Source organism: Canis aureus, chromosome 8, assembly GCF_053574225.1.
Source record: "Canis aureus isolate CA01 chromosome 8, VMU_Caureus_v.1.0, whole genome shotgun sequence".
NCBI classification, from domain to species: Eukaryota; Metazoa; Chordata; class Mammalia; order Carnivora; family Canidae; genus Canis; species Canis aureus.
In genome coordinates this window covers 17,447,748-17,475,382 of record NC_135618.1, presented here as the reverse complement: position 1 = coordinate 17,475,382, position 27,635 = coordinate 17,447,748, and the positions used below count along the sequence as shown (strand labels likewise).

General features: G+C 37.8%; 1 long non-coding RNA gene across 18 annotated transcripts in view; it reads left to right on the top strand.

Moving 5' to 3' along the window:
• LOC144318398 (uncharacterized) overlaps positions 1 to 27,635 on the top strand; it is a 381,065-nt gene that overhangs the window by 214,097 nt on the left and 139,333 nt on the right. For 4 of the 18 annotated variants that reach the window (XR_013384274.1, XR_013384289.1, XR_013384293.1 and 1 more), the window contains one exon: positions 9,339 to 9,613. The exons of 4 other annotated variants lie outside the window; for them this stretch is intronic. This is a non-coding gene — a long non-coding RNA (uncharacterized LOC144318398). Of the gene's footprint in view, positions 1 to 909; positions 1,066 to 7,414; positions 7,586 to 9,338; positions 9,618 to 27,635 lie in introns of those variants that run through there. 10 more of the 18 variants (XR_013384276.1, XR_013384279.1, XR_013384278.1 and 7 more) reach the window with 8 other exon arrangements.

The following is a 27,635-nucleotide window of genomic DNA, read 5'->3' as shown; positions in this document are numbered from 1 at the left end:
AATAAATTAAATGCTAGTTAAAGTATTTAGGGAGCTCATTTAAAGTGTTTCATTAATAAGGAGTTTCCCCATCCCATCTTTATTGTTTTAAAATTACTAACTTTATACTGGAGTAGGAAACAAGATGGCTGCCAGAGAAGAATTGGGTGAATAACCGTATTTTCTTAATTACTTTTTTGTCCCTTGTGAGAGTTTTATTTTTTAAAGGAGATTTCTATGATTTTTTTTTTTTTTACCTGTGAAAATAGGTATCTTAATGCTGTAGAAATTTGGAAGAAAGTATTTGATAACAGGTTCACCATTTATAGGCTGCTCTTACAGAATTCGCTTGCATTTTTTTCCTGTTTTCCTCAGAATACATATGTAAGTGTCCCTGACACTCTTTTCCAAGTTTTTTTCTGGAGCTATAATTTCCATAGTTAATGCAAGAAAAAAAATTCATTCCCTCTTGTATAGTCCTTCATAGAAAAACATGTAAATCATAATTTATGACAAAATGGTCTGAATTTGTCTCTCACATGTATTGAGTGCTTATTATTATTTGCCAGCCATTGTACTAGGCCCATTCACATACTTTCTTTTTGAGGTCAATTTTCAAGGAATTGTCACACTTACGAATTTATATGCATGATATGCACAATGCCAGTCTGCTTAAGCTTGAATCAGAAAAGTTCAAGAACTCAGACCAACACTGATCTCTCCTAATGCAGAGCTTTTGGAAGAAAATGGGATTATTTCGAAGCCAACCCAGAAAGACAATGGGAGTTTTATATCGAAACAGACCTAAAGACATGTTTATAGATGAAACCATATATTTTGTTTTAATGCTTAAATTATATTTCATGTGTTTGAAATTAGTTTCTTTTGCATCTAAGCTATTTTTTTTTTTTTTTGTCTTTTTCAAAGTAGAAGTTCCTTGAGACTAGAGTCTTTATGCAATTAAAAGACATCCTGACTTTGAGGACATTATGCTTGATCCAGATAATTTAAAAGTAATGATGAGTTCTGAGCTTGGAGCCTGTTCATATCCATGTCTAAGAGCTGTGGATCAGTAGGAAAGATTGGGTAAGAGGAAACTGAATGGGTGTGGGGAATTGGGGAGTAGCATACAGGCAAGGATATGGTGGAGAGAAATGTTGCCTTTGACAATGAGCGCTGGTTCCTCCTTGTTATTCATGGCAGCTTTCCAGCAGAGGGGGTCTCTAAACTGAAGGGCAGGGGAAGGTCTTCAGATGTATAGAGGGACCAGATTGGAAATTCAAGATAACTATGAAGGTTCACACCTTTGAAAACAATGTGGCAGATACACCAGATTTATTCAGAGAGGGCATTTTTACCATTGAACCAAGCGTAGGTTAAACAGGAAGCAGTGATCCTAAATAGGACCTGGGCTTGGACTTTGGGTAACAAATGTCTCTGGAACCACAGCCTAGATAGATCAAGTGTCAGCAAGCGGGAGAACCTGATCACAATAGAGAGTTGCAGATTGACTTGTGTGGTTGTGGCTAAGAGCTGAAAGTCAATGATAATAATTGAGTCACTTTATCTTAAGGATCGGGGATAATCAACCTAAAAGACAAAGGAGTTGCCTTTATCATTTATCAACCACATCTTGAAACCAGAGGACAGACCTGCTTAGGGTTCCTGCATTAGGCAACTACAAAGAAAAATGTAGCATTTTCACAAATCCTGAAGATACATATGTGTACGATGAACCTTCCACAGTTAATATGAGTAGATTGACCACCATGGGGAGAGAGAATAAAATCAAGTGACAATAGAATGCATTTTGGCTGTGCTCATTGGCCACGGCCAGTGGTCAGGCAGCAGATGTGGTCTTTATGTTACCAGCAAAGGCTTTGAAACCTCTCCTGGATCACCTCCCACCCTCGTGGCTCCCTGAGCAATGCTGATAACAACTAGCTAAGTGTCTGCTGCTGCTGCTGCTGAAATTACCTCTTTGGTCTCACACAGAGCCATCCCAGTCCATGGAGAACAGCCAGCGTGTCTGTAGAGATGGCAACTTAGAGGCTGAATGCATCCTGTTGTATGTGGGGGTTGCATGATTCCATGAGAGGCCTTTCAGTGGGAGGGCTATCTGATGATAGTTGATGCTGCCAGTATCTTGGTAGATACTGGGAAGTTTTATCTTGAGGGGGACTATCAGAGGTTACCTTGTGAGCCATGGAAGTGTCTGGGTTTATGACAGCTAAAGACTTTGATACTGAATGCCTGGTTGTGGTCACTATATATGTACATATAATTATCATAACGTTCAGCTCTAGAATTGTGGGAAAACCAATATGCTGGGTATATGTCTATAGTATCTAAGTCATGGTGAGACTCTTTCCACATTAGTGTCAAATTAAAACTCTTTCTAGTGCATTAGCCCCAGAGCTGATCCATCCCTGATTGCTGAAGCTAAAAAGAACAAAACTGACTGTTTTCTAAAGCAGAGATGTTTGTTTTAAAACATTGGGGAATGTGGAATTGGGCTCAGAGGGCAGGGCTCCTCATGTCTCTTGGTACTCTATACTTGGCTTTTTTGCTTTAGAGGGGGAAGCTGAAAGTGGATGCTGAGTGAATACAGTGCACAGCTGAGTGGATTATTAGTAGATGGGTCATTGAGTACTTCCTATGTGCTAGGAACAGTACTAAGTTCTTGCATGCATGACCTAATTTCTTTCTCCCCACCATTTTTGAAGGAGATACTACTATTTCTGCATATTTTTCAGATGAATGAAGCCAATACTTAGAGTGGTGAAAAAAATTGCCTAATCTAGTAAGGAGCAGGGCTGGTTTTGACTCTGGCCACCTGACTCTAGGGCTCAGTTTCTTTACCTTGAGTATTTAGGTAATGAGAAATTTGGTGCCATACGTAATTGAAGGCATTAGGGTTAAAAATGCATTATAAACTATACTTAAGACTCTCGGAAGGCATAAAGACTTGTGACAGTAAAGCACTACCCCTTCCCCCAACTTAGGATACAAAGCTTGCCCTCCATGCTAAGTCCTCTCTACGTGGTAACTATGATAATGAATTTGGTTGCTGCATTCCTTTACACATTCTCTACATATATATTTATCCTTAAACAACGTACCTTGTTGTTTTGCACTGCTTTTAATTAGGCTCTGATATGAATATTTCTTTGGAAGTTGGAAAGAAGTTGCTTAGAGAGAAAATAGAAATCGTGGAACTCATCTCCTACGCGAGTGTGTCCTGTGACAGTAACCCGTTTTGCAGGTTTTTGGTGCTCTCTCGGGACTGTATTCAAGGGCTGAGCAATTTTGCCAGCATATTTTCAGGGAGAATGTTTTTGAACCACAAGTACATAAGACAGATCTTGAAAGAGTTGCCCTTTCTTGTAGCTGGGGGCAGAATCAAGTGTGCCCTCCCATCTGCACTGTGATTGTCAGAATGGCTAATTTTCTTTGATTCTACATTTTCTGGCATTTGGAAAATGTACCCCAAGAAGTTAAAATCCTCATCTTTGCTCGGTACTCTGTGGCAGCTGCCTGCCTGGTGGCTTCTGGTAGTTCCGTGAAACGTGTGGGCAGAAGAACAGAAGGGCTGGGGAAGGAAATAGAGTGACTGGAATAGCATTTGCCGGCAGAATGTTTGTAGCTGAAGGGGGAGCATATCCAGAGGACACTGTTAGGAATATTTTAAAATCACAGGTGCACTTCTGCTCCTTGCAATTTAAAGACACATTGCAAATGCAATTTGTATAACTGTTTCGCAGAGTGGCTACATGGCTTCCTTGTTTCTAAGTTGGGGTTCTTGTGAGCCCCTTGTCGGCAAAGGAGGGGATGAGTTGTGTCTACTTCTCCCAAGAGAGAATGAGTTTTAAAGCAGCACTCTTTCTCCAGCACTCAGGATAGAGCTTGTAGGAATTTAAGAAAGGTTCTTTGGGGAAGAAATGAATAAGTAGAAATATCATGTTTTCCAACTTGAGGCTAACCCAGTTGTGGTTAAAATTTTTACTTATGTCTGTTGGCCCCACTAATCTAGTTCAGCTCTGAGGTCAGACCTGTGCTAAAGATTGCTTTACCCATAGATGGATTCTGAGTATACTTTCAGATGGTGAAAGAAAATACTTTTCTGTGCCCACCTTCCAGTAATTTACAAAAATCTGAAATTCCACCCGAGAAGTTTTATTCTCGGCAATAAAAGGGAACCTCGTTTTGGTGGTTCAAAGTCCTAAAATTATTTATCCCATCAATAAACTTTTTTGAGTACTTACCCCAAAATATGCATATTTATCAACTTATAAATTATGTACGTACTATTGCATGAATTGTTAATACATAATAGAACCTATGCAAACATTTTAACTGGAGGAGACAAAAGCGAAATATAATATTTCATATAGTAATGATGCAAAATCCTTTGCTTTCATGAACACTATCATCATGACTGTGATTGAGTTATATCAATAATTTTTTATCAGCTTGGTTTAGTACTATATGATGTAGCTTGGTCTGGTTCTAAATTAAGCTTCTTTTAAAATCTTTTTTGATGTCTGTTATAGCTAGAAAGAATACTTCATCAAAGTATTTAGGCCTTGTGGCTACATTTATTAATTTGTGATATTCAGTTTTTAGTTTTCATCCACCATTATACAGGCATTCTTGTTGCTCCTTGGCAAGCAAATGTCCATCTTTCCTAGTGCTAATCAGTTGTCTTTGCAAACTAATTAGAAGAAACTAATTTTTAATATTTTAAACAAATTGATTTAAATTCCTTGGAGAGAGTTTTGTTCTGGAGGATTTTTAAACAGTTTATTCTGTTTTCAAGTTGTTAAACAGGTTATTCTATTTTCAAGTTGTTAAAAAGTATGAAGTAGGATGATATGGGAGATTTTTATAGGTGACAGACATATCATTTTCAATAGTAAAATCATATTAAAATGGAAATAATTCTAAATACCAATTTTTTTTTTTTTTTTTTTTTTTGAGAGAGAGCATGAGAGGATAGTGGGAAGGGGAGAGGGAGAGGAAGAGAGAGACTCTTAAGCAGGCTCCATGCTCAGTGTTGAGCCAATGTGGGACTTGATTTCATGACCCTGAGGTCATGACCTGAGCCAAAATCAAGAATTGGGTGCTTAGCCAACAGAGCCACCCAAGCACTTCTCTAAATACAAATTTTAAAATATTCTTTCCATGACCAAGTTTTAGTTTTAGTTTTTTGTTTTAAAACAGTATTTCTTGGGATCCCTGGGTGGCTCAGCGGTTTAGCGCCTGCCTTTGGTCCAGGGCACGATCCTGGAGTCCCAGGATCGAGTCCCACGTCGGGCTCTTAGCATGGAGCCTGCTTCTCCTTCTGCCTGTGTCTCTGCCTCTCTCTCTCTACGTCTATCATGAATAAATAAATAAAATCTTAAAAAAAAAAACAGTATTTCTTGTCCATGAAACATCAAGTTCAACCTTATAGGACAGATTAAGTATGTTTTCTTTTCTTAAAAAAGTCAGCAAATTCATACCTCTTGACTTTTTTGTAAAATAAAAATGCAAAAGTATGTATGAGTGTCATAAGACTTTCTAGTTGTTGGTCATGAGATAATCCACCAAACTGTGTGGTACAAAAGATTTTAATGGGCTTTTTCTATCTTATTGCAGGATAATTATAAACGTTTTGCTGTATTTTAAAGGTTTTATCGTTGTCACGGTTGTATTTAATCCTGTAGGACTTTGACACTTATCTTCACCTTTTTGCTGTAATAGCTTATTAATGATGCCAATGAAAAGTTTTTTTACATAAATTTTTGAACCTTCTCACCTATTTTGTAACAGCTTAGTTTAGTTTTAACTTTGTAATATAACACATAAATCTCCTTAAGCAAGCCTAAGTGAACTGAACAGTAGCACAGTAAACTAAGCAATATGACATACTCCTATGTACTTCTACATAATAGATTTCCTGTCCTTTCCTCAGGGTACTTTGTATACCTTATGTGACATATGACCACTTGAAAGGTAGGCTTATGGGAGAACTAGAACAATTTATATTCAATATTAGTAAATCTTTTGTTTTTTTTAACATAAAAATACATATGAAAGAAGAACTAATATTTTTCTTCCCTATGCCAATAAATACATTATATGTATCCCAGATTATCAACTGCCTACCTAACATTGATCCTGTTATAATGTAAATCGTCTTGGGTGATGGAAGTACTTGAAGAAATTATGTCCCTCAGTATGAATTAATTCAACTTTTTTGAAAATAAACTTCAATAGGGTGAGAACCTGAGTAAAGTAAATAGTGTTGGCCCTTGGTGGTGGTGGGTGGTTATTTGGAACTCAGGCAAGATGGAGTGTACCAAACTGTGAAGCTAGGAGAGTAAAACATACATTCTGAGATTTCTCAACAGTAAGTTCCTTCTTCTTACTTCTGTAACAATTCAGAGTTGTGGCACAGGGCAAAGCAGATACCCCAGTTGTCCTGTCATCTCATTTCAGAGAGCAGCTCTGTTGCAGGCCCACCAGAAGGAAAGGTGTTGGGCCAGGATGTGGCCCCCAGCTGCGGCCAAGGCATTTGGTCAGAGCAGAAGTGATCTGAACCCTAAAGATGGTATTGTTTCATGAATGGTCGGTTACCATCCCTTGGATTATGAATATAATCTGACACTCCTTCTGAGGTCTAAAAACCTAAGTGTTCAAATAGCTTTTCTAGACTATGTCATTTTCTAGTAGGAGAGATTGAGGTGGCTGTTTAGTTTAACTGTATTACAGTAAGGTCCCACACTAGGTGAGTGGCAAAATCACTATTTTCAAAGACTCTCCCAATCCTCTCATGAAAGGTACTGGGGTTGGTGACTTTCTTCTTATTATTCTGTCTTGAGCCTGGCAGCACAAGAAAGGGTTTTGTTCTCTTGACTATATTGATTTCTGGACTGGTAGGGTCATCATTCTCACCTCTTTCTTCCGTTTTCCTCTTGCTTACCTCTCCTATTACTCCCTGTTGAAATGCTACTACCACAAGACCCAGGAAGTCACTACCAGTAGTTGACATCTTTATGGTATTCACCATCATAAATGATCACCATCAAATAACCTAACTAGATCATGGCTCCTTTATACTTGATGCTGAGAGGAATAGGATGGGCATTTTATAATGACATTTTAGAGCATTTATGTCTTTAAACATCTATCTGTTCTCTGGAGAAAACATGTTCTCCCTTGCTGAGTAAAAATGCATCTATTTTCTGTAAATCCTGAATGCCACATCAGCTTATGTTACACTCCATGAGATGAAAAAAAACCCCTCAATGTAGCACATGGAAGATAAAGTCTTTACTCTGTTTGTGCTGAGTCTGATGCTGATGGATGAAAACTTATTAGAGGAATGTGCTCACCATGCTTGGAGACTTTGCTGTTAACAGTTTTCCATATCTCATTTTTCTGATATGAGTCTTATTTCAGAGAATGCAGATTAGATGATGAAAGATTGAGGAAAAAATCTACTGAAAAGAAAAAAAGGAACCCCCACCCCACATTGTGTATACTTTGTAGATTGATGTAACTCATAGGTGAAGAGGAACCCAAACCAGTACATTTTCAAGTCTTCCTCTACAGAATCCAAGTAAGCACCTCCAATTTCAGTAGCTCTACACCATTAAAAGCAGTCCATAAGACATAGAAATAAATTCTAGAAAATATTATTAACTGGGGTGTGCTCAGTCTCAGTGAAAATTCTGGATTATGGAACTTTAAATAAATATGTACCCAGTGTTTTAAAATATACCACTGGAGAAACCAGATGTCTAGCTCACTGAGTCATCAAGCCTAGACTCTAGAACTCAGGAGAACATGGAAAAGGCCTTACTGGCAGTGTGGAGACAAGCTTCCAGAAAGCATAGGTAAGGTACTTCATAGGAAGGCTTGGCATTTCTCACAGAACCTCATCTGGACCATTGCGTATAAAATAAAACACTTTATTAGAAACCTCAGAGACATACTGATGGATAATGAACAGCAATGAGAGGGTGGAGATGAAAAAGTATTAAGGGCCAATGTAAGTATGATAATTTGACATGACTTAATATAGAAAAAAGTGATCTTGTAAGGCATAATACAATTATTTCAGTGATGGTGATTTTGAATAAATAAAAATGGATTAAGTTATGACCAGTGCATTCTGTTTGGTAAAGCAGATAAGTGTGTAATGTATTTTTTCTAAATCCTTTCAGAAGAGAATAAGTAATAGTAATTTGCATGTGCTGAGCATTTACTGGGACATTGATCTGAAGGCTTTTTTGTGCATCATCTCATTAAATCCTCAGATTATCATTATGAAAAGTTACCATTGTTATCCTGATCTTATGGATGACGAAATTGAGGCAAAAGACATTTACTTGCCTTAGCTGGTGCAGGAGTGGACTCAGCCTCGGTCACCATGTTTAACCACCGTGCCTTACTTACCTCACTAAGGAAAATAAATATTGATGCTTAAACTCAAAATCTTAGTTGTCTGGAAATTTTTCTTGTATGGATTCCTAATGATGCAATATAAATGAGACATTTGTGCATATATTTAAATAGCTTTAATTACAACTAGGTTCCAATTATGTTACCTAGTATTTTCTGAGACTTTCTTAAGTGATAGATAAGAATGTTTTCACAATTAAAGCTTTGACTATTTTCTGTAAGTGGAGGTTTATATAGTGTGAAGGTAGCTTCAAGGTTGACAACTTGCTGTCATGATACTTAAGAGAATGTTGAATTTGTCCTAGAACTTTAGATTTACAAAATCATTAAGCCTTGTTTATGTTATTCCTTTGCTTTGCAAAAACATTTTTTTTAACAGACAGTACAAAGGTAAACTTTAGCTTTGCTCCTGTCAGAATTATCTAATTTCTAATTAGGGGAGCCTGATTTAATGAGATTTTCCTAAGTAGTTTGGATAAGCCTTGGATGACTGACTTTAAGTAAGTGATGTGGCTTTTTTTTTTTTTTAACTAGTTAATCATTTGTTGCTTTCATAATTGATCAGTCCAGCATTTCTCATAGAGCTGGGTAATTAGGCATTTGTTATAGACACTGTGGGACTATGAAATGAGGGATGAGAAAGGGGAGCCCAGAAGGGACGAAACAAGCCATGTGGTTCCTCACTCCTCTGCTGGCTTCGAAGAGGCAGGAAGGGTAGTTGCAGCAAGCATGGGCCTGCCCATGACAGTGCTTATTACCAGGCAAGAGTCCTGCTCACTACCTCTGCTAAATAGTGGAGCTTGTCCACACATTCGTGTTAGCAATTTGGTGAAGTCAGTGCTAATACTAGCTACCAGTGCAATTGCATTTCTCCACAGTCTCTTTTTTTTTTTTTTAAATGTTCACAGGACCATTAGAAATCACTAAAAACTAGGAAGGAGGAAACAGCCATCTGAAAATGTATTGGCCATCATATTGTTTTGAGATGATGAAAGCAACCACAGAGTAGTAGAATATCCTGGACGTCTCTAACAGTTCATCAGAATCGGTTAAGTCCAATGAAACGCTTGGAAAGATATCTGAGAAGAGGAAAACAAAATGCCAATCTTAGCTACCAAGTAGTTGGTTTAACCTCAGTTGTTTTGACTGAAATATCTATTAGTCATTTTCACAAATTTTAATAAATATTTCCAGAAAGTGACTATGCTGTGGGTTTTCTAACTCTTTACACATCCATGCAGTACACCAAATTCCAAAGGCAATGCCTTTAGGGAGAGCCTCGTTTGGCAGGTTGGAGAATTTACTTTGAACAGACAAAAGACAGCCCAGCACCAACTGCAATTCAGCCCTCACACGTATAAACACGTGCTCCCATAACCCATTTCTTTTAATGAGTAATGAATTACCTCCCCTGTTTTCCTGAACTTCAGCCTTTTTCCAAAGGGCTATGCAGAAAAGTGCATTGATGTGGAACAACCAGGTAAGATGAGACAGGCTGTTCAACCCATGTTATTAAAGAAATTGGTTCACCTTTTTGATTCTGTGTCATTGTAGTTTCAGCCATTCATTTGTTCAATAAGCAGTTTGGTATGTTCTGGGAAATAATGAATATTGATCATAAAATCGATCACTTATTAAGAAACAGACTAAGGGAAATTGTTTATCCAATCAATTGTAATTTTTGATTTGTTATTTATATTTTCCAATTTCATCCACCCCTCCCTGAGGCTCTCCTACTCTCAGGAACACTAAGGGAAAGGCATATAGACACTGGCTGGAACTTCTGAAAGAGTACAAAACCCAATACATTCGTTATAGATCACGTTGGCTGAAATGGCCCATAATAAAGGAGAATGTGATTGAGAACTGCAGACACATTGCCTCTTGCACCTGTGGCTATTGGGCTGAAACTTTATATAGTAATATGATTTTTGCTAAACAGGGTGTGTGCTTGCTGCTCATAATGTGTAAGCTAGCTGGGTCGTGCTTTGGAAGACAAAATAGTTGCACACAATTAAAATGTTTCTACAAGCTAACAAAGATTTTGAGCAAGCCTGGAAAAAGAGGTTCATTACTTGGGATATATATGGTATTTGTTTTACTTGAAGGGTTCTTATTTTTTTTAATGTTTTTGGTATACTGGAAATAAAATGCATCACTCTAGAATTTTTCTGAAGCTTTAACAGCAAAAATGTGCCCAGTTGAGGCAGGTTCAAAAGAATGAAGTGATGTAATGTGTAGATGGATCTTCTAGGAGTATAGAGGGTGGGGAGAAATCACACATTTCCTTCGAGATTCTGGGAAAAGGCACCACTGTCCTATTGCGCAAAATATTGATGCGTACTTTGATGAACCCTCTGGGGAAAAATTGAACGAGTCCTGCTATGAAACAGCAGACCAGATCACCATTCTAGATGTCCTTGTTAAAATGAGGAGTAAATCAGGGGCAACCTGAGAGCATATGTTTCTAGTTTCATTTTTCACTTATGTGGAAAACCAGGGCTTGAGACCGATGTATAAACTAATCTCATTCCTGGTAGAAGTGATTCCAACTTTTTGCCCTTTTCCCACAGTGCATCTAAGGTAGAGAAAATGTAACTGCATTCCCAAGTGGCTAATTAACTTTCTCTGGGATTTGTGAGCACCAGGTGAATATATTGCTCATGTTCATACTTCATTTGAAATGTGATTTTGAATATCCCTCTAGCTGGCTGCAGACACTGATGAAAATTGCCTCTCTCTTTCTCATTCTCCCTTCCCCTCCCAACCCTGTTTTCCAAGCCTTCAAGATCAGAGACCTTCATAGCGTGTGGTAGGTATAATTTCCAACCAGAGTTTCAAGTTTAGATGTTTAGTCCTTATCTTAATGGCTACAAAAGCGGAGAGTCCTTTGTTAAAGAACTAAAAGAACTGTCAATTTTATTTTACTAGTTGGACATCCCACTTGCATTTATTTTTAGACTTGACTCATCTTTTGTCTTTCACCTGCTTTTACCAGTTACCTTCAAAGTTTTCCTCTGTGAACTAGTTTTCAATTTAGCTAGTTCAAATGCCTTCTTATTGTAAACGTGCGTTCACTACAGGAACAAGGGACTACTAATAGGCAATGTGATAATCATCTTATGAACATTGGATCACAGTGAGTCCTTATGACCATCTCTTTAGAATGATTTCTTTTATTAAACTATTTTGTCGTCTTCTTTCCCTCTTGCTTGTTTTCCTCTCTTTTCTTTTACCCTCTCTCTCATGGAACAAATCATCACCTGTCTCTGGTATGTCCAATAACTCAGTGCTTTCTAGATCTCTCCCTTTTGCCTATAAACCATGAGTCTTCTTCTCCTCATAACCCTTGATGGCCAGTCCACCTATACTGTCCACCTTGCTTCTGCCCTGTGTGCCTCATTGTCCTCTTACTTCTGCTGTTATATCATATTTCTCTTTGCTCTCTGTTCTCTCTCCCTCCGTCCCTCTCATTACTCCAGCCCTAACTTGCACACATCCAGATTTTGTGTTTTCAGCCTTAACCTCTCCCTTGGGCTCTAGTGCTATGTGTCTGACTCTTTTCAGATTTTTATTAAGCCACATCCTCCCAGTTGTCCTGGTTGCACTAGTACTTCTGTAACTGCATGAAGAAAATTTCCTTCACTGAGATTCTTCTTGGGGACAATTCAGTTGATGCATGTTTGCAAGAAGTGCTTAGGTAAGTTCATCAAGGTAGGTGGTGAGCATGTCACAGGGCTGCGTGGGTAACAGTATGGCAGCTGAGCTCCTCTCTGAGATGGGCAGTTCCAGTTGGGAGCTGAGCTCTGAGCTTTTGTCTAGACATGGTCTTGCAGTGTTGGGCTATGCAATATCTGGAGTAGCATCCAGGTCAGAACTGTGTTGCTTTGTGTAATAAAGGACTGATACAGTTAAAATTCTTAGGGGAGAAGTCTAGAAGTGGGAAATAGATGCTATGTGGGAGCTTGAAGACAGAGAGAAAAGGCAGAGACAAATTCGATATAAATCTTGTGACAGGTGTGAGTGAAAAAGCTTAGGAGAAGGTATGTATATGTTTGGGGATCTTGAAGCTATTGGCTACCTTGCTGTGAAATGTAAGGAAAATCTCCACCGCTGTTTTCTTCATAAAATATTCAGTGAAGACTCCATTATGTGCTACTGGGTTTTGTTTTATTTTGAGACTGAATTCTTTGGAGACTTTCAATGGGTGCTGAGTCCTGTCGTTGGGTGGCAGGGGGTTTAAAAATGAAGCACCACTTGGGAGTGAAATGACTGGAAATAGAGAACAGCTACTCATACTTTACCCCACCCCGCTCACCCCTGTGACTAAAGACCATCACACCAGATTTATTTTCTTTCATCTGGAAATGTGTGCTGAAGTTGTATTAACTGTCTCCCCGCCACTTGGCTGCTTCTTGACCAATATAAACTTCATAAAACCTTGAGTTAGTTGTCTTAAAACACAACTCTGGTCGCACTAGAGAGAAAAAGGGTGGAATTGTTTCTGCAGAGGTGGCAAAAGGCTGGCTCCAGTTTGAGTGCAATTTTATTTGGCCTCAGCCAGACAGCACATTTTCCACTTTATTTTGAAGCTTTTGTGTATGTCATATTTGCTATCATTTCCTCCAGTCCCTGTTGTCTTACACCAGTCTGCCTCACTCACTTACATTGGTTATATGCCTCTGAAGTGAGTTGAGTCTACACTCTTAGACATGAACACCAGAGGGATTGAAGTTAGACAACATGAATTTGAATCTGGGTCAATAGCTGGCTCTGTGATCTTGGGCAAGTTCTAGGGGCAGCCTGAGCCTTTGTTCTGTTATAGATAAAATGGGAATAAAAATATTTCATCATAAGGTTGTGATGATTATATAAAATTCTATTAGCATGGAGTATACCCTTAAAATGGTAGTAATTAATTTTTATGTCATTCCCCTACACCAGAACCTTCACAATTTCCTATTACTTCCTAAGTGAAGAACCCAAACTTATCCTAGACTTTAAACCCTAATACCTTGACTCTGATGTGTCTTTTCTACTCTTCACCTCTCTCTCTACTCCTATGTACACTATATCCATCAACCTATTCACTGTTCTTCAGATCGGCCCCATTTATACCTGCTTCTGTGGTCTTGGTTTTGCCTTCCCCATCCATTTATATGCTCCCTTTCCAGATCTTCACCTGTCCTAAGTCTACTCACCTTTCAAGACCTACTCAAAATATTCCTTCATAAAGGGTTCCTTCTTCCCTACAGGTGGAAGTCTCCCTAGCCATTGCCAAAACCTACTGGTTATCTCAAAGCATAGATCACACCTGTCTTAAACCTTGAGAATTTAGTTTCTTATTTCCTGGATTGTCAGCTCTTTGGAACATGGATGGTTTGCTTCATCCTTGTAGTCATGATACCTGGCAGTCTGTAGGTCTCTGTCTCATTCCTTAAAAGGGTTCCCAAGTGTCTAATCTGTGTGGGGCTCCAGGTGTATGCCTGGCACTCAGCACAAATATATTGAATATAGAAATACACAGGTGAAAAAAATGTGTTCGTGAATGGATGGTAAGCCAGTGAAATTTGTGATGTCCTAACTCTTGATGCATTTTAGCGGTGGAATCAGACCAGTCATCTAAACACCTAAGGTGAGATGCCTGGGTGGCTCAGCAGTTGAGCGGCTGCCTTCGGCTCAGGGCATGATCCCAGTCCTGGGATCAAGTCCTGCATCAGGCTCCTGTGAGGAACCTGCCTCTCCCTCTGCCTATGTCTGCCTCTCTCTCTCTCTCTCTCTCTCTCTGTCTTTCATGAGTAAATAAATAAAATCCTAAAACACACACACACACACACACACACACACACACACACACACCTAAGGTATTCTATTTCTTAAAAAGTGCAAAAGGGATTCTTTGGAAATTTAGATTATTTTAACTAACTTTGGCCTCTAATCTTAGTTTATGATTTTTGCTTCTAGCTGCTGTTTTTAACTTCCCTCTCCTGTAAGTTCCCAAAGAATAGAACTCTTATGAGTCAGATTCTTGCTGTTTATTACCTTCATTCCAAATTTTTCTCATTCTTCTTTTCTAGCTGGCTCTCACTCTGGCTTAGTGTTGGTAAGTTTCCCTCCACTCTCTACTGTTAAGTGGCAATTTTAATTGATTAGTTCCTTAAATGAGAGGAAAATTATAACTCTCTAAAGACATGCATTTGTATATAATATACAAAGTACGTAGAGTCATATGCCTATCTCTTCAAAGGTTATTATATGTATTTGCTTTTAGCAAATATGCTACTTTTCTATTGTTTATTCCTTTAAGTTTCAGTATCCCAATAGATACTCCAGCACCGTTGAGCTGTGTCAGACTTTCTGTGCAATAAGGAAAGAGGAAAACCCCAGGGTACTTGGATGTTGTATGTACAGATGCATGGACATAGGAACAGGCACTCTGGCAGTTGAGCAGTAGATTCATGTAGACCTGAAACATCATTTGGGAAACTCTCCCAGTGGGCCAGGAGCAATGCTGGCAGTATGCCATTCTTGTGTGACAGTTCCAAATAGTCTTTGCTGCTCCCTCTGCTTTCTTCTTTTTTCTCCCACTACATTTATGAATGACTTTTCTCTCTATTCTCATTCTCTGTATCTCATGGTTTCTATATCTGTATGGCTTCTCATACTTCATAGCTTCACTTTTCATAGCTGCCCTTGTGTCTTTCAGTGTGTGTGACACATTAATGACTTTTTATAGATCTTTCCACATGACACCTTCAAATCTCCCAAGGTGAAGATCTGATTGACTAGTGTTCAGTGGATAATGACCCCATTGGTTAGAATTTTGCACAGTCACCGCATGGGCTATATCTATTCCTCAAGTGCCTGACTTTGGAGCAGATACTAGTTCCTGGTAAGGACATTTAGAATAAAGATTTCAGGAGTAAAGGCCTCAAAATACAAAGTAACCCATGAATAAGTAACTAGCTGTGGTTTTATTCAGAAGATTGCAGGTCTAATAGATTAGAAAATTAATTGGGTGAACAATTAATTCTGTACTTATTTTTGTTTAATTTAGAAAGTATTTAAAAATATTTGTTTATAGATTATGTCTATATAAGACAAGGTATTTTGGGGATTTTAATTCACCTGTGAAGTTGCTCACCATAGGTAATAATGTCTAATGATGCCTAGGATATCAAAGAATCATAAGGCTGAAAGGAGTCTCAAGTCATCTAGTCCAACAGTTCTCAAATGTGTTGATCTGAGGACCACTTTACAATCTTAAAAATTATTGAGGACCCCAAAAAGCTTGAGTTTATGTGAGTTGTATCTATCATTATTTATTGTATTAGATATTAAAGTCTAATGTTTACTCATTTAAAAATAATATTAATAAATACATTGTAAATAAATCATTTTTGTGAGAAACGATATATTTTATTAGTAAAAAGGGTACATCATTTTACTTATTTTTGTAAATCTCTTTAAGGTCTGGTTTAATGGATGATAGCTAGATTCTCACACTTGATTCTGCATTTAACCTGTTATGATATTACATGTGTTAAAAGACACCTGAGGCACATTCAAGGTTTCAAATGTTCATTTAAGCAAAAATCAAATCACACTGGCTAGCACCGACCCGGAAGTGGTTAGGAGCACTCTCTTGACAGGAGCTAGGGGCATGGTGTTTAATAGGGAAGATGCGTTTGGAAGTGAAGAAATTACTTGATTGGCTATAGCTTCAGTAATGGCCTTACTTGGGAAAACTGACTTGGCTCCTGGTGATTTGCTGTTCCTGTTTCCTCTTCACAGATTCAAATGCATGAACTGTGGCTTAGGTTTTGATCTCCTTACACAGGCTCTCAAGGCATTAGCACAACGTCAGTCTCATGACCTATCTTCATGTAGCTTCTGGACAACAGCACTGAATACTTGTGAGCAAATGAGAGTAAAATAGGCAGATGACATCTGAGTATAATTATGAAAAGATATTTGATCTCACAGATACCCTGAAAGGATTTCAGAGACCTCTAGGGTCCTTGGATCACATGTTAAAAACAATGAAAGAATCTCACAGAGAAGAAAACAAAGGCTCAGAGACTGGAACTGACATGCCCAGGGGTGTATAGTCGATGGCAGAGCTGGGGTTAGTACTCAGCTATCCTGTCTCTTCATTATATCAAGATTCAAGTCCCAAATAACCAACTTCGCCCACATTGTCACCCAGGAAGCTGATAGAATGCCAGGTCTCCACCTATTTCCTTCTGTGGAAACTTGGCTTCAGATAGTTAGCTGGGCCCTGGGAGATGAAAAGGGTTGGTTACACACCACCAGCAGGAGCACAAGCATTAGAACATAGGATCCAGGAGATCTCACCTTCTGGCTAGCCTGTGTGTGCTAAACCTTATGTACCAAAGGTCTATGACAGAGAAATAAACAAATTAGGACGTAAGAAGACATGACTGGTTCACACCAGTCCCTTCTCAGCATTTCTCAGGTTAGATCAGAGGGGGCAATTCCAGAAGCCCTGTTCTCCATTATTGCCTTTAATTTCCCCATGGCCCAAGACTAACATTGTCCGCTCCTTTGTTGTGCTCTTGGCAGAAAGCCATTCCCTCATGGTTAGACTTAATTGGAATCCAACCCAAAGGGGGATGGGACAGGCTGCCAAGTTCTGCCACTTCCCTGAGACAGTTCTTTGGGGAATATCTGTGTTCAGTTGATATAATGATGTAATACAAGGCTTATTGCATGGTACATAGTATTAAAGGAAGGATGCAGTTTAAAAATTCTTTAAAGTTGATTTTGAAGAAACAAAGTGCATTTTTAAATCAAATTTTCACTTGAACATATATATACGTATTTGTACATATATAATATATGGATGTGTGTGCTTGTCTTTGTGTGTATATGTGTGTATACATGTACATATGTCATAAACCATACATGTATATTTAAATCTCAAGTTAAATGGTCTCTAGATAATTATAGTAGTAAACACCCTGTTAGAGCAGGTGCATGTGCTTTTAGAGAAACATCTGAAAAATATTAAAATTGTTCAGTTTATTTGTTTATTTATTTATTTATTTATTTATTTATTTATTTATTTATTTAAAGATTTTATTTATTTATTCATGAGAGATACAGAGAGAGACAGAGAGAGGCAGAGACACAGGCAGAGGGAGAAGCAGGCTCCATACAGGGAGCCCGATGCAGGACTCAGTCCTGGAACTCCAGGATCACGCCCTGGGCCAAAGGCAGGCGCTAAACCACTGAGCCACCCAGGGATCCCCAATCATTCAGTTTTAAGCTTAGAATTTAAGCCATGAGGTTGCTACCCTTAGCCTCTAAATATATGAGTTTCAACACATAAGAACCTTCTGATTATCTGAATAAATGATTAATTTTTAGAAGTTTAGATTAAAAAAAATAAAATGCTATCTGTTTATCAGGTGGATTTTTTTTTTCCCATTTGAATGAAGAATTGCCATGTTATACAATTCTTATGCCTCCTGTGTGGGAATATAAGTATCCAGGTACATTTTCATCTTTAAGTATTTATGGTGTTGAGATTGTAGGTCATTAATCCCTGAGCTATGAGGTGGGATTATGCCCTCTTCCAAGGCAAGTTGGAGGAAATGACTGGCCAGTATTCTGTTATTCCATTTTCTATGTTGTCTGATTTTGCAGAATATTGTAATCTTCTCCAGATGAGTGCAGTTGCAGTCCTTTTTGCTTGACAGCCAAAGACAAAACACTAAGCTGTCCAGAAGATCGAGTACCATTTTATTCCTCTGTCGACATTCCTGATGTTACGGGCAAAACATCAGGAAATTCTCCCGAGAAGACTTTCTGAGCTTTTATAATATTAGGACTGACATTTTCTAACTGAATTAGTATACCATAAACCTTTCTTTCCATGAAAATATTAATAAGCTTCCCTTATGAAAAATAATTATACAGGGACAACATTTTGCCCACCATCCACCAACCAAACTCAGAATGTTTTTCTCATCTTTGAGATTTATTTTTCAAAGTTTACACAGGAATTTTGGAAGTACTTTATGTGCCGCTTCAAATCTCATTCTCTCAACCTCGTTTCCTCCAGGTAATGATAAGCTGAATTTTTAGTTAACAATTTCTTTGTTTTATATATTTGACATTTTTCAACTTTATAAAAATGTAATTTTGCTCTATGTGTTCTTCTGTGGTTTACTTCTTTTTTGACGTGTTATGAGATTGAGATTCAGCCATTACTTGAGATTCATTCATTACTGTAAATTCTGTATTTTTTTAAACAGAAGAGAATCAGTATTATCTAAGTGGTCACTTCTCTGTCACGTTTTTTTTAGAAGATCTCACCAAGTTTTAATCACTTGGTTGCTTATTCCTATCAGGTTGTACATGCTGTAGTTTATTTTTATTTTACGAAAGCCAAGTGAGTTACCCAGGATTAGTTGAGAGGCTTTCAGAGGGCCATCTCTATCAACCACAAAGCAAAAAAATCTCTAAAATGCCATGTGTACTTATGATTCAAGTATGTTTCCTGTGACAGGTTAGTTTACAAATTGGGTAAATGTCTTCTAAAATATGTACAAAAAGGAGAGAATGTGAAAGAATCAAACAATAGTGTTTATAGTATTATACAGGCTAACAAGAAAAAAGACATTTTTACACGTTGGAGGCCTAAAGTGTCCCAGTTCTGATAAATCGGTCTTTGACAGTTATGAATGGTGGACTAGTTGCATTAAAGCAACAAGGGAGCTAATAGAGGTTTGAAACTGGGTTTGAATAAATCATCAACCAAATGTATAATGGCACTGGGAGGATAGGGCAGCCATTGGTTCCCTATTTGCCTGGAGACCATGAATCTTGGACACTGTAGAAATATTGGAAATATGTTTTTGGTTACTTAAAATTTCCTAAATTCTTTAAAATATATTATAATATATTTAAGTATTAAATACACTTAGTGTAAAGTCCAATATATATTTTTCTTGAACTAACACTACCACTATTATACACGAAGTGTTCATGATTATATGTAAGGTGTTTGGCAGCTTTAAAATTAGGGTGTATATTTGAAGTCTTAAATGGAATTGACCTTTCATATCACTTTTGAATAGGTATAACATGACTACTGTGCTACCTTCTAGAATCTTTTCAAAGATTATATAATTCCTCTAGTATGGTATCATTAAACTTGTGGGAGGTGGAAACCATTACAAAAAGTCCATTCAAATTTGGTTAAAACTCTTATGAAAATGATTTATTTAATTTATACATATAAATAATATAACCAAAATGCAGGAAAAGAGTTACTAAAACATAATTTTGTGCTAAATTAGAACTGAATGTTTTCATTTTGCCTCTCTTATTGTGACAGTTGAATAGTATATGCTACATGAAATAGATGTCTGGCATAAAGAGCAAAGATCAAGAAATGAGTGTTTGGAACAGTAAATTATATGTTAAAAATCTATAAATAGCTTAATAAACATATTCTTGTGTGCCAAAAGCAGAAAATTGCAGGCTACAAAGTAGATTATCTACCGGCGCTGTTTTGAAATCACCTTTGGAATAGTACATGTTGTCTCATCGAGTTTTATAGCTTCTGCATATAGAACTTGTTTTTAAAAATGGGTCCTTTTGAAATGTATTTTTTTCTTTTATGTTTCATTTCTTTCCTGAGATTATTTGAAGTGACTTATATCTTACTCGGCTTAGGAATGCAGAAGTTATAGTTGAGGTAATCAGTAAAGAGATAAAATATGAATAAGCAAATGAAAGCCAATGACCAAGAATTCACAGATCACGTGTCCACAGTCCTATGTATTTGCTAGTGTGTTTGCTATCAAACCACAAATATATCTCTGAATTTCCTAGCAACTAGGACAAGAAGGGAAAGGCTCTTGGTTTTGTGATGTATATAAAAACAAGGTGGGGTTTTTTGTTGTTGTTTCGTTTTCTTTGTTTGTTTTTTGTTTTTTGTTTTGTTTTGTTTTGTTTTGTTTTGTTTTTTTGTTTTTTTGGTGACATAAAAAAACCAGCCTAGATTTTTCTGTTACTAAGAGCTGGAAAAAGTTGCTTTTACACTTGTACAGCTAACCCTTAGGTTACCCTTAAAGTTATCCCTAAAGTCTATTCTATCTTTGAGTAGACTACTCATCGCTTTCTTAATGAGTAAGTAGTTTAGAGATAGTGGGGGCTCTTCTCAGCCTTAGGATAAAGCCATGGGAGCCCCAGGCAAACAGAACACAGTGTTTGTGTGAATTCAGGTAATGCCATAACAAAAAAGAGATGTAATCATAATTCAGTGGCCTCAAACAACTTTCATTTTCCTCTGATATAACAGTCCAAAGTAAGCATTCCAGATCAGTAGGTGGCTGTGCTCCACCTTCAGGGATCCAGATTTTTTGCCCACATATTGCTCCACCATCCCTCAGGGGCTTATCATCTTCATGGTGGATATAAGGTTGCTGTGGGATTTAAGCAGTAGCAAGAGGGAAGAGCATTGAGAAGGCACACCTTATGTCCCGGGCTAGAGGACACATTTTACCTCCCGGCCTGGAGGTAGCACATTTTACTCTTCTTCCTAGTCCATTGTTGAGAACTTGTCATGTAGCCACTCCAAGATTCAGAAGGAGCTGGGAAATATAGACTAGCCATGTTCTCAGGGAATAGACAACAGATTTTGGAAGAAAAGTATCATTTTTTGGAAGGAATATTTTCAGAGCAATACTCTGAGGTATTATCTATCAATTGAATACCTAATAGAATGTTATGTTCAGTTTTGGTGCTCTTACCAGCAGGAATGTAGAGAAACAAAGTAAACTCGTTTCTTTTGGTTCCCATTTCCTTATGTATACTCTTCATTTCTTTCTTATGTTCATTTGTTCAATGCCATTTCCTAACTGTGTGTTTTGTATTACATAATCAGGTTGTAATACTTCCTTTCTTAACCTCCTATATCCAGTTCATCAGAATCTCTGATAACACTACCCTTGCAATATCTCCCAAATCTATTACACATGGCCATTTCCAGCACTTAGGGTAGGCACTTATGCCTTCTTGTCTGGATCACTGCCTCCTATGTTGCCTGTCTGGCTTCAATCTCCTCTCCACTCATCCCATTCTAAACATAGCTACTCTATACTCCCCTCATTGTTAACAGTGAATCTGTCATGTTCAGGAACCTGCACTGGGGGAGCATATAGGAAAACTGCCCTCCAGAAACTTGTTTTAGAGGAAGGCAAAGCATACACTCAAATAAACTACACTATAATGTAAAAAGTTAGTAATGCAACTGGAAATGTTGCAATTAGAGATCACAAAGTTCATAGTGGATTACCCACCAGAGGAACTTTATGATATCAGAGTCTTATTTTTTGAATTTCCCTAGAAATATGGGAAAATGAGTTTGGGGCCTGAATCCCTGCAAGCTTTAGGAAGAAAGAGTAAGTGGAGAAAATGGCCACATGACCTTTTTTAGAGTGATGCTCCAAGAAGCCCCTTGAGGCAGGAAGCTGAGGGACTGGTACACTTCTGGGATGTGAGTTGTGGTGGGTATTACTCTGTCTTCTGGCCTAACCCCTGAAGATTTGACCTATGTTCCATGAGAATGAAAGTGGTAAATATGAAAAAGTTAAATTTGGGGCAAGAAAGGGATTGTTTATTCATTCTAAAGTTAGGATATCCAAATTTTTCTGAAATGATTTTCATACAAGGAGAGGAAAATCTCTTGAAAGGCTGGCAACAGTAAAGGCAGGCATGGGAACCACAGCAGGTATAGCAGGTACCATGTGCAGGAAAGGAAATCCACAGATACTTTCTGTCTTGCCTTCATATCTTGTAGGACTTATTTCTAGGACAGTGGGCAGGGTTACTGGTGAATTAGGAATACTAATAAACTTTATGATTATTTTTGAAGTCTTTATTTTCCTGTGGCCATTAGAACAAAATGATTCAACAATTCTAGTTCGATAGGGCCCCAGAGTATGGAGGCATGAATCCTTCTGGGCGATCCATCTAATTTTCATGGAAAAGTATAAATAGTCGTTTAGAAGTCCTCTTCTCCTATGTTATCATGCTAAATTTGAGCTCGTTAAGGGAGTAACCGCATTATCATATAGGATACTTTGAACTGCTAATAATAAACCCAATCCAAGTGGTTTAAACCCCCAAAGGAATTTATTAGGTTACATAATAAGAAGTCCTGAGGTTGGGGCCCTGCAATTAGTTAATTCAGTGGTTCAATGATGCCACCAAAGACCCAACCACTTTATAATTTTTCTTAATGCCTTTGTCAATCAGTCAGCTTCTTTTATAGTTGAATGAAGTGTGATAAGAGGAAAGGATTCAAGGCAGTGGAATGGCATGAATGAAGGCGCAGTGTCAGGAGGCCCAGAGCAGCACAGGAAACAAAAATTGTTTTATTTGACTAAAACATTGTAATTAATGGGAGCTTTTATTGAAAAAAAGATTTTGGGGATGAGGCATTGTAATATCCTGAATGTGAAACTGAGGAATTTGGACTTAAATCTACAGACTCTTCAGAACCATATGTGTATTTCAGCTAGGGCAGTGATGAGAACAATAAAGTGCTATAGGAAGATGGATCCAGTCAATGGTGTGGGCAGCAGGATAGAGGGGACTGAAGGTGGCCTAAACCAGCATGAAGCATAAAACAATAATGCAAGCAACTGGAGATGAAGATCTGAAATGGGATAGAGGAAGGGAGAAGGTCAAGAAAACTGAATACAAGAGCCAGTGCAAAAAAAAAAAAAAAGCCAGTGCAGAGAGAATTGAAAGAATTTGTCCACTGGTTGGATGGGAAAGAAGTGAAGTATCAAAATCAATCAATCTGAGAGGTCTTTAATGCAAACAGGAGACACAGAATGGGATGTGTGGCAAACAACATTTGTTGGGCGTGTCTTCTCTACCAAGTGCAGTTCACTTCCACAATATGTCATATAGAAATTTCAGTATCCTAGTCTACAAAGGAGGAAACTGAGGCTAGGGGATCAGTTTAAGATATGGTTTCATCATTAAACAAATGGAATAGCCAGAATTTAAGCTGGTCCTATGGAATTTCAAAGCTCATGCTTTATGCACTCTACTTTCTAGGAGGCAAGGAGACTAATTTGTTTTTATTGATTTTGCTCTTCCGCTCAAAAGTCCTCAGTGGCTCTACATTGCCCTGGAAAATAAATTCCAACAACTGTTGTATGACATTCCAGGACACCCAACTTTGACTTCAACTTGCTTTTCCAGCCTGACCTTCCGTTATTATTTGGAATTCCTTAAGTACACAAAATGCTTTTTTTTTTTTTTTTAATTTCTCTCTGTTCTTTGTTACATGGTTTCTTTTCCCAGAATGCATTTCCTCCATTCTTCTTCCCGTGGAAATTACATCTATCCACTTCCTCCATCAATCTTTTTTCTGATTATTCATTTTTACTCACTGTGAGCTCCCAAGTATTTTATTTGTGGTTTCCTTAGTAACACATTTACAGAGCTATAAGATGCTTAAGGGTAGGGATTGGTTTTATCAGCCTTCATGTTCCATGCATAATGTCTGTCTAGCTTATAGAAAGTGAGGGATGGAGAGAGGAAAAAAAAGAGAAAGAAAAGAGACAAATGACACAGAAACATGTAAAAAGTAACTTGGAAATTACTTTCAATTATATTTGCAAAGTATTCTTTATACTTATTAAAGGATTACTTATTGAGGAGTGGGAAATAGCCTTTATGAAGGTAGACAGCTGTAACTGGAATGTTTTACTCCAGAGAAGGCTAAACATTGACTTTATAATTGTCTTGAAATTCATAAAAATTCTTTTATATGGGAAATTAAGACCAGCTTTTTTCCATGGTCCAGGAGATTTAAACAATAGGAAATGGATTTATATTAGAGTATATTCCAGTTTGATTTAGGGAAATCTAGTAAATGTTTTGGAACTGAAAAGATCCTCGGTAGTCTTCTAGAACAATATATAGTAAGGAATAAAGCCACAATATGGAACAAAATACAAATATCCCAGATATCCCTAGAGATCTTAGAAACAGTTGAAAGTCTATTCTGAGAGATTCTTTCCCCTCTGTGATTCATGCCAGATCATATTCAACTCATTTGTTGATGTGTCTCTCTCCCACACTAGGGGCAGGAGCAGAAGCAGGGTCTACTAATCTGTTTTCTAAAAGCTCAACACAATGCGTGGCACCTGGGAAACGTGCAATCAGTTTGATATATGAAATTGTATGTACAGTGCACAGCCATTACACAGGCCAGGGGGATAATCATTGCCAAGGTGCATTCATAAGGAATTAAGCTGGTTAGAAAGTTTGGTAAAATTTAGCTTTTGTTAGCCAACAATTCAAGCAATACATCAATAAATATACTACCAAGTTTTGAGTTTTATTTACTGAGCATAGTACTTGCTCCTAACATGGTGACATGTATATACAACATGGATCCTCCTTTGAGGAGTTTGTTCTCTCTAGCAACACCTACTTTGAGGAAATATGGCCAAATTAAAAAAAAAACTGTACTATGCAAAACCATAGTTATCAGGCATACTTGAATATATTGTAGGTTCTCACAATAAAGTGAGTCAAGCGAAGTTTTTGGTTTCTCAGTGCATATAAAAGTTAGCTTTACACTATACTGTAGCCTATTAAGTGTGCAATAATGTTATGCCTAAAAAACTCATGTACATACCTTAATTAAAAAAAACTTTATTGCTAAAAAATGTTAACCATCATCTGAACTTTTGATGAGTCATAATCTTTTTACTAGTGAAGGATCTTCCCTTGTTGTTGATGGCTGTAACTGATCAGGGTTCATAAGATTCAGGTGGCTGTGGCAATTTCTTAAAATAAGACAACAATGAAGTTTCCTGGATCAATTGACTCTTCCATTCACAATTTCTCTGTAGCGTGTGATGCTGTTTGATAGCATTTTATCTACAGTAGAACTTCTTTCAAAATTGGAGTCAATCCTCTCAAATTCTGCTGCTGCTTTATCAACTAAGTGTATGTAATATTGTATATCCTTTGTTGTCAGTTCAACAATCTTCACAGCATCTTCAGCAGTAGTAGATTCCATCTTAGGAAACCACTGTCTTTGCTCATCCATAAGAAGCAACTCCTCATCCGTGAGATTGCAGCCAGTCAGTCACATCTTCAAGCTCCACTTCTAGCTCTCTTGCTGCTTCCACCACGTCTGCTGTTACTGCCTTCACTGAAGTCCAGAACCCTGCCAAGTCATCCATGAGAGTGGGAATCTACTTCTAAACTCCTGTTCATGTTGATATTTTTACCTATTTCCACCATTCAGGAATGCATAAAAGCATCTTGAATTTTTCTCCAAAAAGTTTTCACTGGACTTTGCCCAAATCCATTATAGGAACAACTATCTGTGGTAGATATAGCCTCCTGAAATATATTTCTTAAATAAGGAGAATTACAAGTCGAAATTACTCTTTGATATGTTGGTTGCAGAATGGATATTGTGTTAGTAGGCACGAAAACAACATTCATCTTATTGTCCATCTCCATCAGAGCTCTTGGGCAATCTCGTGCATTATCAGAACCAGTAATATTTTGAAAATAATCTTTTTCTTCAGTAAGTCAAAAATTTCAATCAACAATATTATAAACAGGTGTGCTGTCATCTATGCTTTGTTGTTCCATTTCTAGAGCACAGGCAAAATAGATTTAGCATAGTTCTTAAAGGCCCTAGGATTTTCAGAATGATACATGAGCATTGGCTTCAACTTAAGTCTCCAGCTGCATTAGCCCCTAATAGGAGAAGCAGCCTGTCCTTTGAACTTTGAAGCCAGGCATTGACTTCTCTTCTCTAGCTAAGAAAGTCCTAGGTGGCATCTTGTCCCAGTAGAAGGCTATTTCATCTACATTGAAATTCTGTTGTTTAATGTAGCTGCCTTCACGAATTTTCCTAGCTAGGTCTTCTGGATAACTTGCTGCAGCTTTAACATTAGCACTTCCTGCTTCACCTTGCATGTTTATGTTATAAAGTCAGCTTCTTACTTAAACATTATGAATCATCCTCTGCTAGCTTCCAACTTTTCTCCTGCAGCTTCCTCATGTCTCTCAGCCTTCATGGGATTGAGGAAAGTTAGGGTCTTGCTCTGGTTTAGGCTTTGGCTTAAGGGAATGTGGTGGGTGGTCTGATCTTCCATCCAGACCACTAACGCTTCCTCCCTATCAACAAGAAGGCTATTTCACTTTCTTACTATTTGTATGTTCACTGGAGTAGCACTTTTAATTTCTTTCAAGAACTTTTCACATTCACAACTTGGCTGTTTGGCACAAGGTTCGGATAACCCCAGCTTTCAACCTGTCTCGGCTTTTGTCCCTTCCTCCTTCCTTCCTTCCTTCCATCCTTCCTTCCTTCCCACCTCTCTCCTTCCCTCCCTTAGCCTAATAATTTCTAGCTTCTGATTTAAAGTGAGATGTGCAACTCTTCCCTTCATTTGAACATTTAGAGGCCCTTGTAGAGTTATTAATTGGCCTAATTTCAATATTGTGTGTCTCAGGGAACAGGAAGGCCCAAGAAGAAGGAGAGAGATGGAGAAATGCATGGTGGGTGGAGCAGTCAGAAGACACACAACATTGATCAATTAGGTTCACCATCTTATAAGTGTGCAGTTTGTGGCTCCCGAAAACATTTACAGTAGTAACATTAAAGATCACTGACTGCAGATCACCGTAACAAATCTAATAATAATGAAAACATCTGTAATGTTGTGAAAATTACCAAACTGTGACTCACAGACATGAAGTGAGGAAATGCTGTTGGAATATGGTGCTGAGAGACCTGAGACAGGGTTGTCACAAAACTTCAATCTGTAAAAATCATAGTATCTGCAAAGTGCAATAAAATGAAGTACAGTAGAACAAGGTATGCCTTCACTTTAAGAAATCTGCTATAAATGGAGTGTCTTTATAACAGAGTATGCATGAAGCAGAAATAGAGGTGTTTGTCTTCCAGTGTCAAAATGCCTCTGCACACGTCTTCTCTTTGTAGCCATCCCGCTGAAGTCACGTAGGATTGTTATGTACCCGTGTTGACTGTTGCTCTCTGATGTGAATGGGTCTCACCTTCACAGACGATTGCCTTCTAGCAATTTAAATTTTAAGCTTTAATTAATGAAAAACTTTGCCTTCTATTAAAAGAGCTTCATGAACTAGCAGAAACG